The sequence below is a fragment of the Drosophila ananassae genome, chromosome 3L (genome assembly GCF_017639315.1).
Source record: "Drosophila ananassae strain 14024-0371.13 chromosome 3L, ASM1763931v2, whole genome shotgun sequence".
In the NCBI taxonomy this organism is placed as follows: domain Eukaryota; kingdom Metazoa; phylum Arthropoda; class Insecta; order Diptera; family Drosophilidae; genus Drosophila; species Drosophila ananassae.
The window spans coordinates 20,556,401-20,575,332 of NC_057929.1; the positions used below are offsets into that span (position 1 = coordinate 20,556,401).

Sequence of the window (18,932 nt, forward strand, 5' to 3'; positions counted from 1 at the left end):
CGATAACGAAACTGAGGTGAGATATTTCTTGGTGCTTGAATAGGGTGGGATGGTTGATTGGGCATTATTTCCGGTGGTACAACGATGTGATTTGATCTTCGAAGTCAGTGGTGATTAATGATGATAGGGTCACCACAGCCTTTTTTCGTGATCTTTTAGTTGTTCCTCCCAGTGCAGCGATGTTCAGGGTTGATGGCTCCAATTGTAGTCCAAGTGTGTCAGCCATCCTTCTGGTGATTATGTTAATCTGTGATCCATAATCTAGGAGTGTGCGGCATTGCTGAGGGGTTCCGACTGGTCCACGTATTGCCACTTGGGCGGTTGGTAACAGAACGGTGGGCTTATCTGTAGGCAGGGCTGTGGCTGAACACACCAATCGTGATGAACTGGATCGAAGTGGAGCAGCCGATGTATTTTCCTGCATTGTTACTTGACTGGTTGCCTGACGCTCAAGGTTTTCTAACATTTGCTTCAGAGATTGTCGATTGGTTGGATCGGTGACGGCTAGTTCTAGAGATGACAGCGTGTGTGGGTCCAATCTTTCCTCAATGATGTGTATCAAGATTGGCTCCCAGTTGTCTGTTGACACCTTGAGTGCGTTGAGAGTGGCGATCGTTCGGAGCACGGTATCATGTAGGCTGCGCAGCTGGTCCGCTGATCCATTTGTTCTGGGGTGTCCAAAAAGGTCTTGGATCGCGAATTTAATCAACAGCCGTTCATTTTGGTATCGATTCTTAAGTCGTTGCCAAGCATGCTGGTAACTGGTTTGTCCGCCAATTGACGTTGAGATTTGGTTTTTTGCTTCACCTGTCACATGATTCTCCAAATGACGGAATTTTACTGCATCGCTGTAGTCTTGATTGTGGATGCATTCCATAAAAATGTCGTAGAATCGTAGGCAATGTCGGTCGTCTCCGTCAAACTTTGGAATTTCTACTAATAGTATTACAAACGGAGGTGCGATCGCAGGTTTTTGTGTTGATGCTGAAGCCGATTGCGATTCTTCGCTCAAAATCAAAAAGTATTCTGCTCGTACAACCTGAAATCTGTCATTGGTGTGTCCATCATTTTTTATGGCTGGTTCCAGGACGATGAGATCATGGTATCCCGTGACGATTTCCTTCCATAGCTCCTTCATGTGTTGTCTGAGATGTATGTACACTTCCCGTCCTTTGGTACGGTTGCACAGAAAGTCTCCCATATCGTCTAATCGTCCTTCATATCTTCGTCTTAATGATGTTAATCGAAGGTCTTCTCCTTCGTTTCCTCGTGATGATTGTGCCTTTGGCTCGAGATTTTCGCCTGTTTCCCGGGGATTTGTGACGGGCCTGACACTGATGGGATTCCATCCGAAAATATTGCTTCATATTTTTTCACAAGCTCTTCTAGCGCTTTGGCCTTTGTGAAATACTCATTCTCAGGACTTAGCTCATGGAGCTTGGAATCATTTTTTTTTAAACTGGGTCCATGAGTGAGTGAGCTGTCTGAGTCTCTCCTCGACGTATCCTTCCTTGAGTTTACGCTCTGCGGAGGCAGACACTTTAAGACACTTAAAGGGTACACTTTAAGTACTCTTGGTACAGTGGGTGGTCGATATAGGTTAGGTTAGGTTAGGTTAGGGCGGTGATGCAAGGGGGTCATAGAATACCCCCTCGCTTCCACTTGAGCCGCTAGGGCTCCTTGTGCTGCCGCTGCTTTTTTAATGAAGGCAACCAATCCGCGTGGAGAGATCTCTGAGATCGCTAAGGTCCGAGAGTTCTTCGGACCCGAAGTGTTTGAGTCTGCTGCGTCCGAGTGCCGGGCAGTGGCATAAGAGGTGCGATACCGATTCTACCTCCTCTTCATCCCTGCAACTCCTGCAGAAATCATTGTGGGGGACTGCAAGCCTGGCCGCGTGTTCGCCTATCATCCAGTGCCCAGTGATTGCCCCAATCGCTAGGCTGCATTCCGGTCTAGTCAGAGCAATAAGTCTCGCCGATCTTTTCTGAGAGCGTGTCGGCCAGATCAAACATGATGTTCTACAGGTCTGGAGATTACTCCATTTCCTATTGGCTGCCAGGTCGAAAAACTCCCTGCACTTTAGCCTGCAAGTAGCCAAGGGTATGCCTACAAGTTCTTTCTCCGGTAGGAGAGGGTTGGTAGTCCCTGCCATAGCTAGTTCATCTGCAGCACAGTTTCCCTCGTGGTCCCGTGTGACCGGGGACCCAGATGAGGTAGATGTCAAGCTGTTCAGCCATCTCGTTGAGAGATCTGCGACAGTCATTGACTGTCCTGGAGTTGGATGAGAATCCGTCAAGTGCCTTGAGCGCTGCCTGACTATCTGAGAAGATACATATCGTACCCCGATTGCCCCTTAGAGCTGGAGATTCAAGTGCTTCCTTAATGGCTACTACTTCAGCCTGGAACACACTGCAGTGGTCAGGGAGTCTGAAGGACTCCTTTAGGCTCAGATGCTCGCAAAAGTAACCGCCTCCCACCTGGCCGTTAAGTTTTGATCCATCTGTGTAGATATGAATGGAGCCCTCCGGATTAAGACTTTGTAGTTAGTGGTGGGTTGGTCGACGGGCACACAGTAATCCGTACCCCCCTCAGGCATGAAATGTTGTAGGTCCAGTCTGGTATGACCGAAACTATTTTTGCTCCATAGGTTTGCCTCCCGCAGTCTTATTGCTGCCAGAGTGGCTGTCTTTACCCCCATCAGTTCAACTGGTAGTAGGTCAAGTATAGTGTCTAGGGCATCACTAGGCGTAGTGCGTAGACTGCCTGTTATACAGACTTCCGCCATGCGCTGCATCTTCCTGAACTTTTCCCTGCATGTGGAGTTGTCTAGGGCGGGCCACCAGACAACAACACCATAGAATAGAATTGGTCTGATGATCGCTGTGTATAACCATCTTACCATCTTCGGGGACATTCCCCATTTCAGGCCTACCGCCTTGCGGCAGGTATAGAGTGCTATTGCCGCTTTCTTAGTCCTATCAGCGGTGTTCAGCTTCCAGTCCAGTTTCCTGTCTAGTGTGATACCTAGGTACTTCGCACTATCACTAAGAACTAGTGTTTCTCCTAGGAGCTTCGGAAGTCTTAGGTTAGGTATTTTGTACTTCCTGGTGAACAGCACGAGCTCTGTCTTGGACGGGTCGACTCCCAGCCCGTTCTTTTGCGCCCAGGCCGACAGAACTTCGAGCTTCCCTGTCATTAGGTCGCATAGCGTCTGTGGGAATTTCCCCACGAAGGCAATAGCAACATCGTCCGCGTACGCAATGATCTTACATCCGCCACCCTCTAAGGATCGTAGTAGGCTGTTAACCGCCACGTTCCATAGTAGTGGTGAGAGTACACCTCCTTGTGGGGTGCCCCTCTTGACGTATCTTCGAAAAGTCGAACCTCCAAGTGTAGCCTCGACACTCCTGTTAACCAGGATCTGCCGTATTAGGTGAGTTGATCGATTGTCTATTCCAAGTCCCGTCAGTGCGTCGATTATTGAGCACGGTAAGATGTTGTTGAAGGCCTCTTCTATGTCTAGAAAAGCCACAAGTGCGTATTCCTTGAAATTAATCGCTCGTTCGACGATCATAGTGATATCATGCAGGGCTGTTTCTGTTGATCGGCCCCTTTTGTGAGCATGCTGAGAGCATGAGATGTCGTTTGGGTTAGTAGTAGAGAGAATCTTTCTTAGGCGGGCGGCTTCTGATGTCTCCTGAATGTTGGTGCAGAAATTGGCCCAGGCAACCCTCTTTGCCTTGCGCAATTCTTTGTTATATTGCCTAAGTTCAGCTTTATAGGTTTCCCACGCCTCGTCTGTGTTGGTACGGTGCGCGTGGTTGAAGGCCCTACGTGCATTTTTCTTGTACGGGGCTAAAGACGAGGTCCACCACGGAGGCTTCTTCGATCTGTTGCTACCTATTCTTTTTTTGGGGCAGGCCTTGTGGTAAGCTTTTGCACTAGTCGCAATAATCTTGTCTACCATGGTGTTGAGCCCCTCATAGGTCTCAATGGTCTCCGAAGGCGGTTCGCCTAAGGATCTATCTAGTATATTTTTATAGAGCTCCCAGTTTGCCTTTCTAGGATTTCGTACTGCTTGCTTGGTGAAGTTTTCAAAATTTACTACTATCTCAATATAGCGATGATCTGAAAATGAGTGTTTGTCAAGAACTCTCCAGCTGGTGATTGCATCAGCCAGGGAGTGCGAGAATAATGTGACATCAAGAACCTCCCTTCTGTTCTTGACTACGAAGGTGGGTTCTGAACCTCTGTTACCCACTAGAAGCTTAGAACTGAGGATAAAATCGAAGATTGACTCACCCCTCTCGTTTGTGTCAGTGCTTCCCCACTGATTGTGATGAGCGTTGGCATCGCATCCTATTATTAGGTCGATGTTCTTCCTTTCGCTGTCTTCCACAAGCCGCCTGAGTAGCGAATGGGGTGGAGGTCCTTGGTGGTCGTGACCCATATATGCCGAGCATATTCTTAGATGGCGGTCTGGGCCCTCTATCGATGCGGCTACGTGATCTTCATTGCTGAAATTTGGTAGCAAGAAGGTATTAAGGCTTTTTTTTGCGAGTATGCATGCTCGCTTTTTACCTGTTACATCGGCTGCGTACAGCCTGAAGTCCGACGCCCCCAGACCGAGAATCCTGTCTCCGTGGATCCAGGGTTCTTGGATGAGGGCCACGTCAGCTCCATCCTCTGCAAGATGGAGCAGGAGGGCGGCGGAAGCCACCTTACTGTGATGGAGGTTTATCTGCAGGAATGTCAGGGACATCCTTTAGATTCTCCACCACAGTAACCTCCGCCTCGGTGTCGGAGCCCAGCAATGAGTCCTCCTCCATGCCGACGCCACCAAGAGCCCTCGCCAGGTCACTCTCCTCTGAGGTGTACCCTTCCAGAATGTCCTCCTCCACATCTGACATTCCTTCTGGGCGGACCTCTTCGGTTGGTTCCCCCGAGTCTAGCTCCTGTGCGTCCATCTCCAAGTCGATGCCTCCAGGTTTACTCTTCGCATCCGACTTGTAGATCCTCACCGCAACCCGTATTTGATACGGCTACCGGCACCCTCCAGGATCTTCGCAGTCTCCTCATTTAGAGTGAGGACAACCTGCCTTCTCAGTCCCACTGCTTCCTCCACCTTGGCGACCCTCCAGTCCGCCGTAGGGAGTGTGGGATTGCACATTTTAAGCATGGCCAGAATGGTGGCAGGGTCCGCCGGCTTCTCTGTCAGCCATACGCGGGCCCTCGGTTTGCTGGGGATCTTGTCCCAGTCCACCGCCTCCAGTCTGGCTCCTGGGTAGACCTCCCCAAGCGACGCAATCATTCGCTTGTAGAGGCTTACAGACCTCGCATCTTGGCACGCTATCACCTTGATGCTACCCTGATACCACCCTGCGTCTTCGCAGTCCGGTGGAGGTCCTCCGCTCATGAGCATCTCCTCCATGAAGCGCCCATGCAGCTCATTCACTACCTTACGCCAAAGCTCCTTGGGGATCAGGCCATCTTTGGAGCCATTATCAATGACCCCAATGATGGTCCTGCCCTTGGTAACTTCGGCGAAGGATCTGTAACTCTGTATCTGCACCTTCTTCTTCTTAGCTAGGGGCGCTCCACCGTCGGTCGACCTCTGCCTTTTCGCACTCTGTGCACTCTCCTTGGCAGAGTCGCCTACTCCTGTCGGTTTCTTTGGGTCCAATCTGGCTCCCGCTCTTGCTGGCTGAAAGTCAGGCAGGATTTCCCTCGCCCACTTTATTATTTCAGCCTGATCGGGATTGGACTCCGCCGATGGGTCTGCCCTCATCAGGATGAAGGCCGCTCTCCTCCTATCTTTATAGGAGCCCTTCCGCTGCAGGGGGCCAGCAGTCGTCGGACCGGGGCCTTCCTTAGGGGTGCCGCCGGTGCGAAAGGAGCTCGATTCAGGGATCTTACCCCCCACACCGTTCGGTGGTCCCATAGTGGGCCCCGTTTTGGGGGTCGGTGCCTTGGCATCTCCCCCTACACCGGCGCCGCTCGCCTCCGGATGTTGTCCCTCAGTGGGGAGCTTCGCCATCCCAGCATCTCTTTGGCCTCTTTCTGCCTTGGAGATTGACGGATCCGAGATCCCATTTCCGGACTTTCTTAGGGAGTTCCGTTCTCCACTGTTTGTTTTTCTTTTTAAATTGTTATCGTTCATTTTTTTGGACCCACGAGTAGGCGGGAAGGGGTTCGTCCATCATGACATAGCCCGCTTGTCATGATAAGCCTGGCTAAAACTGAGGGGTCGGCCGGTCCCCCAGAGTCCGCATATTAACGTCCGTGCATCCCCCGGACATGCATCCCTCGGCATATGCTGTTCCACCTTGGATTGGGGTGATTTGAGGAAGGGAGTTTTCTTCTCCCCGCCCGACTGCAATTAGCCAGCATCCTCGGCAGAGACATGACCTTACCGGGACCTGTTACCAGCCGCCCTCACGTGGAGAGTATAGTCGCACTACCATCGGTGTACACAGTTACGGCACATGAGCTCATGCGTTTCTCCCCCTGTTGTACCTGATTGGCTGACGGCCTGGTCGATATATATATAAGATATTAATTGTGCATTTATGTGCATATTACAGTCTCTTTCGCCTAGGTATTCCGCACGTAGGAGCGATGCTGTTGCAGGCCTAGCCAAAAAAAATACGCGGACTTAGAAACCTCCTCACTTATATTAACTATTGTTCCCATAAACGCTTACCTCCAAATTCCAAATTTTCACACTTTATCTGCTTCAAACTTTTCTATGAATTTAAGTTTACTTAAACTTAAACAGAACCAGCTATTCGGGAGTTTTTGCAGAGTTTACCCGGTTATACATTTCTCCACCCATTTCTCTCGCTGAGTAAGAGCGCTGCCACTAACAGTCCCTAAGCCTACACGTTTCTTTACGACCGTTTTAGAGCCAGTCGCTTCAAAACCGCATAAGAAATCCTTCCGATACAAGCCTTTACAGTAGTTTCTTTGACCTGGTATTGCCCCCTCTATTTTCCGGACAGGCATTGTGATACGCCCTGGCACATACCACCCTGGTCATTTGGACGGCCTCTCCATATATAACGTGGTTTCCGTTTCCTTCAGCTGCTTTAAGGTGTCTTCACTTAGCATGAGTAGCACGTATTTAGCATCTCGTCCATGAAGCGCCCGTGCAACTTGTTCACCACCCCTACCAATTCTCCCTTAAGATAAGACCAACCTTGAAGCCTCTGTCGAGAAATCCAATGCTACCCTTCGCTACTTTGACAAAGGATTTGTTGACCGACTGCTTATTTTTCGGTCTCCTTATCAGAGGTGCCTTTTGTTTATTGGCTACTTTTTGTCTAGACCCAAAGGGCCATTGAGTTCAACATAAGGGTCTAAGGTAGTATGGGTGCGGCAGTTCCACAGGTGACCCTTTTTTGAAGGTAGATACAACGGCGTAACCCATTTGCGTATGAATTTCCTCTATGGGAGCTTTGTCATCCCAGCGTCTTCTTGTCCTCCATCATTGATCCCGTTTTCGGACTTTTTTTGGGACTTTGATTTATTTAGTTTCTAAAACTGGAGGGACGCCCGGTCCCCCAGAGATGGCTGTGCTCTCTGAAAAACAACTGTAAAGATCAGTAAATATTTTTAACTGTCTAAAAATAATCCTTATATTGGAATTAAACAAATTTAAAATCGCAAAACAATCCCAAGAATCGCCTCAAAACAGCTTCAGGCACATGAACTTAGGAAGATGAAAGATAATCACTCAACCAATAAAATAATGGAAGCTGAATAGAATAATATAAAATAGAATAATAGAAGCTTATTTATTTTTCAAAGGAAATACCTATCCGACAATATTTAAACATACATTTTTATCTCTTGTAGAGAACCTTTATCATTAAATAATTTTATATACTGATGGTTTGAAATCAATTCATAACTTCTTACAGACTAACGATAGCAAGTGAAATTATCAAAACAGCACTTTTACTACCGTATTCTTCTATCGTTACTATATAATGAGCGGTTTTCAATATTTTTTAAGTCATTATCATCCTTGCGATGAGTTTACTCTTACCTCTTACTTGGGGAAGACACGGAAACCCATAACTTCCCATATCAAAATAAAATCTTGCTTAAAAACGACAATATTACTTCTCAAGTTCAAATTGACAGAATCGATATGATTAGGTTACAATGACTACGACTTGGCCACTCGAAACTTAGACAATTTGTCTTCAGGAATCAACATACCTGATCTAAGGTTTGGACGGTCCAACAAAGGTAATCACAGAGGAGTGATTAGAGAGAGATTCTTCAAATATATGCAGAGGCGCCCATCATATGCTCATTAATAGTCATTAATTTCTCCCTTTGATTATCGTTAATCATTAAACATAGATCCGTCTTAAAATGGCCCTTTCGCTAAATTTGTTGATATCTGGTTGCAGCCGCTAAGGCAGAGAGGCTCAAGCTCAATACAAATTAACAAAGTTTCTCTGACAATTGTTGTTTGTTGATTTCTTTACAGTTTTTTTTTTTTGCATATACACTATTAAATAATAATGGAAAAAACAATAGGAAAAAGCGCACACATAATTGTGGAGCGCAAAAATAATAAGTAAAATAGAAGGATTTCTTGATATAGCAAAAATCATACTTATTACAACTTGACGAACTTAACTGCAAAAATTGTTTTCCAAGTTTAAGACTGATTTTAAACGGAAAAAACCTAAGCTAAACATCATGCCAGCGAGTCTAGGTGACAGTGAGAAGAGCAGCAGGCACAATGGGCCGTCGGTCATGGGCCACACTCGCGGCTGGGTAGTGCGCGACGGAACTCGTTCATCCCGGCGGCAGGTCAAAAAATTGCTTGTTCGCTCGGTGGTTGCCCCTAATGTGGTTGTTGCTGTTGCTATGTACAAACGGCCGCCGCCGCCAGGGCTGCCACCGCACGCGCACTGCTGCAATTGTTGTTTTGGTTTTGTGTGGCTGTTGGTTGGTTGGACACATTGTTACCTGCTCCTACGCCGGATAGGGCTGCTGGTGTTGTTGCTTCTGCTGCTGTTGACTGCTGGGCGCTGTTTGTCTATTTGTTGTTGTGTTTTTGCATTGATTGATTTATTTCGTGTACAGGTAAATGGTAAACTTCGGCGAAAATGAGAATCAGGATCATTCCGACGAACAGTCGGAAAACGTGTGCAAATAAGGTATTACACTAAAGCTGATCCTTAAACAAGCTAATGCGAAATTTAAATACGTATCTAGGAGAGCAAGCGGCAAAAAAAATAAATGGTAACACACCAACAAAAAAAAATTGTTCGACAAAGATTTGTTTCTAAACAATGAACAATATCATCTCGAGAAGACTAATATGGTTTCTCAATTAATAAAACCTACTCTCCCCCAAAAAATAAAGTAGAGGTGCTGATTCGTCAAGGGTTACGCTGCAGATTCATGCACAGCGTAACCAAACTTACCGAACAGAAATTGCTTTCATTTGGCCTTTGACCTTTAATTTGAGAGGCCCAACTAGAGAAAACATGAAGGAGCGGATCCTAAGGTGATATACCCTTGCTCTAAAACTGAGAGACTAGTTTGCGTAGAAACAGATAGACGGACATGCTTATACAGGAGGTGATTCTGATCAAGAATATATATATGTCTCCTTCAATCACATTCACATTCACTTTCGACCTAAATTATAATAATGTCTGCAAGGGTTTACAAAATTTTCCAGTGACTACTGCCAGATATTTAGGAGGAACAGTTTTTCCTTATAAAAATATGAATTGAGAATCGTAGCGTTAAATTTGTTAAAAACTATTGCTAAAAATGCTCTCTTTTATAGACAAAGCACTACATTAGGGCTCATTCGAATTTTAAAATTCACGACAAACGAAATAATGAATTTGTTTGCTCAGTAAATGCTCTCTTTATTTTTCGGTGCTTACGAACAGAATTAAATGATATGCATATGTGCGTTTTGCCCACTACTGCTATAAAGCTATTTCGTATTTTATTAATTTTATTGTTGATTACATTAACTTCTTCATTGATGACTATAAATTAGTTATCAAATCTTGAAATAATAACACTATTATCTATTGACAGTTTTATTAATCTGATGCCTCAAAATAGTTATTGCTGATCTTGGAGGTTGTTCTGTTGTAGGCGTGTTTCTGTGTTATGTGTTATATGAATGTGTGTTTATATTTTTGTTTATTAATTTAAAAATGCCTTTCAGATAGCCACCTTTCGACTAAAACTATGTCATTCTTTTATTTGTTATGTGGTTCGAAGTGGGCATTTTAATGCGTCTCTTTTCTAGAACAAGCTTTTCGATAGTTAGTTGGGTGCAGATTGGGTGATTCATATGTCCTCCTTGGTGCTTAATTTTTGGCTGCTGTGACGTGTACTGATTTCTGAGCGATTTAGGTTAATTTAGGTTAGCAATTGTTTTACGGTCAGCCAGCAAATAGGTTGGGCTTTCCAGGAGGCATAAGCCAGTTTGTTACCTGTATTTATTATTGCTTCGAAAATTTGTAAAAAATCGTACATTATATGTCGAAAATTATAGCGTCCTCATATACGTGGCAACGTGTGTCTTTCCTGCAGCAGCTCCAAATGGCTAGCCTCCAACTCTGCTTTGGCAATCAACGATGTGGTTCTAGTCAAGGACGAGAACCTACCCTTGATGAAGTGGCTGCTTGCGAGAATTACGGAGCTAGTCCCTGGTCGAAATAGAGTTTTTCAAATGGCGGTGATTAGAGCCGCATCTGAAACCGCCAAATGCGCAGAAGTTAGCCGTGATCCCGATCCCGGTTCCTCCGGGGTGAGACCTGGCCATTGCACCTCGGCTGGGTTGACCCCTGCGATTATACCTAATGTGAAAATTCGTGCGCGTAATTTTTGGTAGTTATGGCCCCTAAACGATTAAAATGGAAGCCAGGCTACAATGAGGGGGAAAATCGGATTGGGCAACAGCCGCTACCAAGATTATTAAATTAACAAGGCAATAAAGTATATATCATTTTTATTGTTCGCAAGCCGCCTTCTTCTTGGCCGCTCGACTTCAACACTCTAGTTCGGCGCCACTCTCATCTTTTATCTCTTTGCATACACACCCTAACTTGGGCCCAATTTCAAATGCAAAATAAATATTCTTAAAAAGTTTTAATCATTCTTATAATATTTCTTATAACGTTTTAGGACGACTACACATTATTACATTTCGGACCACTTTATTTATCGTCTATGAATGTAACGAAGAATTTTGAATTTCCGTGGAATTTTACTCTCATTGGTCCACAAGCTTCCGAATACACTAGTAATAGTGTAAAGTAAATCATTTGTTTTGGATTCTGACATAGGATATGTTTTTTTTTGCTTGACTTCCCTGAATACAAATTTCACAATTTTGTACATTCTCAGGTCTGTTTATATTTTGACGTTAAAATTGTCCGTCTTTTGTTAATGAAGTAATGTTTTGACTTTCGTGATGCTATTGCTATCATTTTGATTTTACAACGGCACCGTCGCGACGAAAATGAATACGAAACCTATGACGAACATGGTGAAGTGGATACCGATTGGTTGCATACTCTGCCTATGGGAACGGCCTAGCTCAGGGAAGAGGCAGGTCTTCCTGAGAGAGGGGGTCGGTTACTTCCTAATCAGCATCACCGCCACACAATAAAATTTGGTACACAGAGTTACCAAATTTTACCAAGGAACCAGAACTACCAAGGAAGGGGATACAGTCCTTTGGAAGGATACGAAGTCGAGACAGGAAACCTTGCTATTGAAGAACTAAGATGGTGGGGTTGTTTTGCTTGGCCCGCCCTACCTGTAAAGAATCAAAAACGAATTGTTGCTGCCCTTACCCATATATAGTGTAATCGTTCTGCTCAGGTGCCCATAAACTAAAAAATTTTACTTCCTTTCAAATATCCAAATTCATTACAAAAACATAGTTGCTTCTGACTGCATGCTTAACTTAAGCCCTTACTCCTAATTGTTCCTAATTCTACTTAATGATCTTAATACTGCTTAATTAATAAATTGGAATGTTATATAAAAATGTGTAATATATTATATGTATACATAATATATCGTATGTAGTAAATTAGGAGTTAAGGTAAAACAACGTCTAACCAATCATTGGGATATGGACTAAATATTCATACGTTTTCCTATAGAGGCACCGTTACATGTTCAAGTCGAAATTTTTACTCACGCAACCATCCCTCGAAGTCCGCAGGCCTGTAGACAAGAGCGCTGGATGTTTTGGTGAACGGGTTAAATTCAAATTAAATTAAGGGGTTTTGATGTACATGATGCCAACAATTGATCAATGCTCTACAGAAAAAGAGGATGAGTCTTGGTTCGATCCAATATAAATAAATTCTACTTAATAATAATACGCTAATACGCTAATCCTGGTACTGCTTGTCGCGCTTCTCTACTGGTTGTTGTTGTTTAATTGTCACTATGGACGAGATGTTTGCCGCCGCGATCGTCGAGCTAGTCCATCACATGGTTGAGGTCGGTTTATATGAACATGAGGTTCATATAAAGAAAGTGAGGTTATGTTCACCTCCAAGCTCCTGGTTGGCCAGGTTCCAGCACCGCTCCTGAACCACTGCGGCCCCACTCACGCACACGTCGCCGGCCCCAGACCTCGCCTATCATGGTTCGAGTCGGGGCCGGTTTCGCGCACGTTTAGGGGCTGATCGAGGAAAGCTTTTCCTGTATGCCTGGCCGATGATACACGCGGTGGCTCCGCCGTATACCTCTGTGCAAATGATTGTGGAGTTCGAGCACTACCTAGAACACTTTTATTATTATCCTAATGGGCGACATATCGGTCGGCTCACCTGGAGATTTTTCCGCCACAACCACAAACACACGTGCAGATGCAAACGGCTGTGCACATTCACGGCCAATGTTCCGTTGCTTCTACCCCTCGTGTACCGCATTGGGTACTATAACAATTTCCACGTTTGGTGATATTATTCACTGTATTATTGTGATATAGACAACTTTTCACTTCTGAGTTTTGATCGCAAAAGAACAATTGGATTGAGCGGGAATTCGGTTGTCAGAATATGGAGTTGCCAGATAGTTCGCCTTAACAGCTTTAAATGGCTGTAACAGCGATCTGTTATCGACTTTTTTTATTCGACTAATGTTTATCGACTACTAACTATCGACTAAAGTTTGCTTACATTATTAGAATTGGTCTTTTTTGTTTATGTTTAGAAGTGAACTTTAATTCGTACCCTCACAAACCGTGGTCAGTGATTTTTGTAACCGACATTAGGTTTGACCGTAGCTGGGGAACGTAAAGAGTTTTGCCTAAGACGGCTTTCAAGTTTGCGGTTTCTTACCACTACTTCTTTCTTCCACTAAGTACTTTTGCACTATCCATAAATGGAGCGGATTCGATGTTAGCCAATTTTAAATTCTGCGATTCGATTTTATAGTTTTCGAATTGTTCTTTTTGTGCGCATATGTTCGATGTGGCTACATAGCTCTTCTTGCGTTTCAATGGCAACTCTGAATTGTTTATATTCGGCAGGAATTCTGAACAGTAATAAAAATATACCAAGATCGTCCACGAATTTGAAAATGCATGCCTTCTGCGTTTTGAATTTTTAAAATATGCTAGTTTACGAAGTGTGCTTCGAGTTTTTCCCTTGACTGTTCCAATTTTTTAAAATGTTTCACTTGTCTCAGTTCTCATTATACAAGAGTGGAAATTTATCAATTTAGTTACGACTTTTATTAATTTAATTCTCTTTATTATGCTTTGTATTTCCACATATCATTATACCCTTGCAGAGGGTATTAAATTTTTGATCAAAAGTGTGCAACGCAGTGAAGGAGACATCTTTGACCCTATAAAGTATATTGTGAGGAGATTAGGCAGTAAAGAAAGACCGCCGATCGAAAGGCGGCGGGATTGGAGAAAGTTAACGGCGAGAAACGGAGGAGCAGAGGATTAACGGCAGGAAGCGAAAGTTGCAAGGAGTAACGGGCGCCTCAGGCACTATATAAGGAGGGCCTCTGGAGCAAATCAAGACCGAGTCTTCTAGGGAAGCTGGAAGAGTTGAGTGAAAGACCTCTCGTGGGTAAGTCTGACATTCAAGCGGGAAAGTTTCCTTGGAGGAATTAGAAGTATAGGCTGAAAGCGAGTGCGAAGGATCTGCGATCAGTAGCATAAGGACCCCCAGTGGGTAAGTCCGGCGGCAGTACGCGAATCAGCCAAATAGCAGAAAGCAAGGAGCAAGTGGGAAAGGATCAAGGATCCGCGGCAAAACTGAAGCCCAAGGGTAAAACGAGTCGAGTTAATTTATGAAAATGCGAATATTTATGTTTAAAAATGGCTTTATTGGTTTTTAAAGTATTCTCCAGCAAGACTTATACCCTTTTGCATGCGCTCAAACCAATAGTCAAAGCACTTTGTCCACTCCGATTGAGACACCTCCAAAACATGGTTTTTGAACCCTTCAACAGCATCTTCTGTCTTCGAAAATCGTTGATCACGCATTTTTCTCTTGATGTGCGGGAATAAAAAGAAGTCATTGGGTGCAAAGTCAAGGCTGTATGGCGGATGATCCATCAATTCGACATTTTGGCCGGTCAAAAAGGCTCTGGTTTGAGCTGATGTGTAAGGGCTCGCATTGTCATGGTACAGAATGCTCCATCTTCTCTTGTTCGTTTTTCGAATTTCTCCGAAGATTTCAGGCAAACAAATTGTGGTGTATCACTCAGAACTCACCGTACCGAAGAAACAGGCCACCATTTGCCTTGAAATGCTTCTTCCCAGTTTTTCACAGTGCTATAAGATGGTGGTCCATCGCCATGCAAAGATTTAAGTTCATCGATGCACTCTTGTCGTGTTAATTGAGTGCGAAAGCCGTGAAAAATCATTGCGCGAAAATGTTCACAAGTTAAATATATTTTCTGCCAAATTGATTTTTTCAAGTCACTGTAAACAACACAAATGGCCGGACGTCAAAACGTTCTGAGCACGTTTCTGCTAAAACATGTCAAACTTCCCAATGAAAACGTCAGATGGCGCCAGACAACACTTAGTATTCCTAAGCCAGAAATATATATTGCAACCCTCCTATAACTGATTAATCGGAAATGCCATAACTTTGTTGTTTTTTAAGGGGCAGGATGGCTTGAAAAATTTTTTTTTTTGATAAATTTTTTATACAATAGAACATTATCTCAAGAATATCCCATGAAAGTTTCATGTCAATCGGACTAAAGCTTGCTGAGATACCGATTTTCTAGTTTCTTTCTCTCCATATACTTTCAATTGCTTTTAAAACTTAAGCCGCGTTTTTCTCAAAACAACTTTTTCAAGTCGGTGCGTAACGTAACTCAAAAAGTAATGCTCGGATCTAAATAACATTTGTCACACATCTTTAATACAATAAATATTTGCGGATGAACGAACGCTTTTTTTAAAAAAATTTTTTTTTACCATTTTTACGGGCAATAATGGGCTAATTTTTATGTAAAAATGGTACCTCTGACTTTACAACCGCTCCAAAAATTCAAAATCGAATATTTTTCAAAGTGGTTTCGTTCATCCGCACAAGAAACTAATATTTTAAATAAATCAATTCAATTTTTTTATTTCCGATAACACTGTAAGGCCGGACTTTACGCACCGCAAGATAATAATTTTTTGAAGCGACTCCGGCCGACTGCCCGTCACGGAATAAATAACAATTATTTCTTAACAAAAAAATTCCTAGATACTCTCCAAATATAGCCATGTATCGTGTAAAAAAATTGAATAATTATATTCACTCAGAAATGAAAAAAAAAATCGCAAAAATCTGTTTTTTTTCAGCTTCTGAAACCATCCTGCCCCTTTAAGTTAGATGGTTGGGCCAACATATCTTATCTACAAAATTTCATAAGAATCCTATAGACGCCATATAACTGAACGATGGAAAATGGAACCACCTAAAGTGCAAGGGTATATCAACTTCGGCTCCGAACGAAGTTAGCTTTCCTTTCTTGTTATTCATCATTTAAAATGATTCATTTTACAAAATGACAGCCGCTTCCCAAAGTCCCCCGATATTCCCCCGAGATAGAGGAGGACTAAAATGCCGGTCGATGGACTCAATCGTGAAAAACTCTAGCAGCGCTGCATAATATTGGCTGCGTTTTCAGACCATATGCGTGCAAAATGGCTGATGTGTATAGATCCTTTGCAAGCTTCAGACTCTTTTTACTAGATTTTTATGTATAAAAGAAAGCCACAAAATTTTGGGCAAAATGGATTTGGTAGTTTTTGAGAAATCTTGGTCACCAACTGTCAAAACACTGTTTCCAGTATAACGAGTTTAAAGTTTTAACTTACCCTGAAGAGCGCATCGCCTTTCGATGCTGTATTTTTGAAATACCAACATAATATTTCAGAGAAAAATTTTTAAGGACCTAAACTTTGACAAAATTTAAAAAAAATCGATTTTTTTAAAGTTACAACTAGGGTCAACTCCTTAAACGGATTATGCGTAAGACTGCCATTTCGAGAAAAACCGAAAGTGCTCGGTGAATCCTTACCGATTGCATATTAGCGTTTCTAAGCTCTAAGAAAAAGACTGCAACAGAATGACTGCCTTTATGACCGATATGTGCAGTTCATAGATCAGTATGAGGAACTGAGATTACAAGCGAACCAGTAGAAAAGCAATCCGTATGTCATTTTAAACAATTTCGTTCTTAAACATGATAGCAGTACCATAAAACACCTGGTGATATTTGATGCCTCAGCCTGTAGGCTTTAATCACCAAGAAGATTGGCTTCGAGGACGCACCACGACAGAAGACACAGGAAGTATAACTAATCTGCTGTTTGGCTGACATAAGGAAAAAATCAGAATGCAGTAACTATGGGTATTGAAAATAGACTGGGACTGGGCGCTACCTTCTGAGCTCAGTCGCCAGTGGAAATCGCTCAGAAAATCCAGCAGACATTCTATCGAGAGGATGTTCAGGTGGTCAGCTACGGGACTCCAAACTCTGATATAAAGGACCACACTTTATGGGGGACGATCCTGAGTGTTGGGCGCGATTCTGAGCACCTGGGACAATGTATAATGATTAGGAAAAAAGGGGAAACTAGTCGAAACAGAGATATATGGTGGAACTGTACCAACAGAACACTGGATCGTGATGGCCAAGGATCTCATAAGGATCGACCAACTATATAGGATCCGATATATATACAATAATATAAGCTGCTACCTAACTACAAGATTATATCAACTTCGGCTCCGCCCAAATTAAGATTTCCATTCTTGTTTTTGTTTGTTGGTCAAAAGGTTTTTTATTGGATATCAAAAAAATTGTTTTAACACTATAAAAGATCGTTCATACATATATGTTTGATCACATAAAAATCAAAAAAAAATTATTACTTCTTATCTTAGCTGATCGAATCGTGACATTGTACAGGCACTGTAGCGTCATTTTCAGTTGGCATTTTTGGAAAAGGGTTTAGTACATTGTTTTGGATATATTTTTCAGAGTGCGGTGGCGACCAGTGCCCAGTGGTTTCGCCCATAGGCCAAAAATAAAAAAAATCATAACAACAAAAAAGTACGAAAAATAAACGAATCGTGTCTAAAAAGCTTCTTCATGGGAAAATAAATTTTTCTGGAAATCTTACGGTTCTTTGTAGAAATAGAATTGAAGTTGTGAGAAGGTGTTCATTTGCACAGCGTAGCTTGCGCGCATCGAGAATATTTCACAACAAAACCAAACTTTGAAGTAGTCAGTTTATTTATTACATATACAAAGTTAAAATATTTGTAATGGATTTTGAAGTTGAAGGTATTTTTTAACATTTGAGATATTATAAAAAAACGAACTTGTTAAACAGTTCTTGTTATATTAATTTGAAAAAAATACATGTTTATATAGGCAATATTTTGAAAGTTTTTTCTATGTTTAGCTAAAGCCACAAAATCCAAAAATAAGTTGTATACCAATTTATTTGCTTGGCTCTAAATTTGCAGATGTGCTTAAAATCGTAAAAATTCTAACACCGTCTCAACTTTTTCACGGTCTATATGGAAGCTATACGATACGATTTTTTTACAGGGTGCTGAGAAAATTTTTATACCCTTGCAGAGGGTATTATAAATTTGGTCAAAAGTGTGCAACGCAGTGAAGGAGACCTCTCCGACCCTATAAAGTATATATATTCTTGATCAGGATCACCTCCTGAGTCGATATGAGCATGTCCGTCTGTCCGTCTGTCTGTCTGTCTGTCTGTCGGTTTCTACGCAAACTAGTCTCTCAGTTTTAGAGCTATCGAGTTGAAACTTTGCACACATCCTTCTTTCCTTTGCAGGCAGTATATAAGTCGGAACGGCCGGGATCGGTCGACTATATCCTATAGCTGCCATATAACTGATTGATCGGAAATACCATAACTTTGGTGTTTTTTAAGTTAGAGGGTTGGGACTTTCCACACATGTTATATTTGACCAATATATCTTGTGTACAAAATTTCATAAGGATCGGCCGACTATATCCTATAGCTGTCATAGAACGATCGAAATTGGCATAACTTTGGTGTTTTTTAAGTTAGAAAGATGGGATTTGGTACAGAAAAACAATCTGATTTGTCGAAATTTCATAAGGATCGGCCGACTATATCCTATAGCTGCCATATAACTGATTGATCGGAAATGCTATAACTTCGTTGTTTTTCAAGTTAGAAGGATGGGAGTTTCAGTGGATTCCTCTTTGGGCAAAATAATTCGATATGCCAAATTTCAGAAGGACCGGTGAACTATATACGATCCGCTATATATCTAATAATATAAGATGCGTGGCGCCACCCAGCGGACTGCGACTCAACTGCAAGGGTATATAAACTTCGGCTCCGCCCGAAGTTAGCTTTCCTTTCTTGT

The 18,932-nt window shown here is 42.9% G+C and overlaps 1 pseudogene; it reads left to right on the plus strand.

The window, feature by feature from the left end:
• Nucleotides 1-10,762: 10,762 nt before the first annotated feature.
• LOC116656235 lies at nucleotides 10,763-10,904 on the plus strand (annotated as a pseudogene).
• Nucleotides 10,905-18,932: the final 8,028 nt, after the last annotated feature.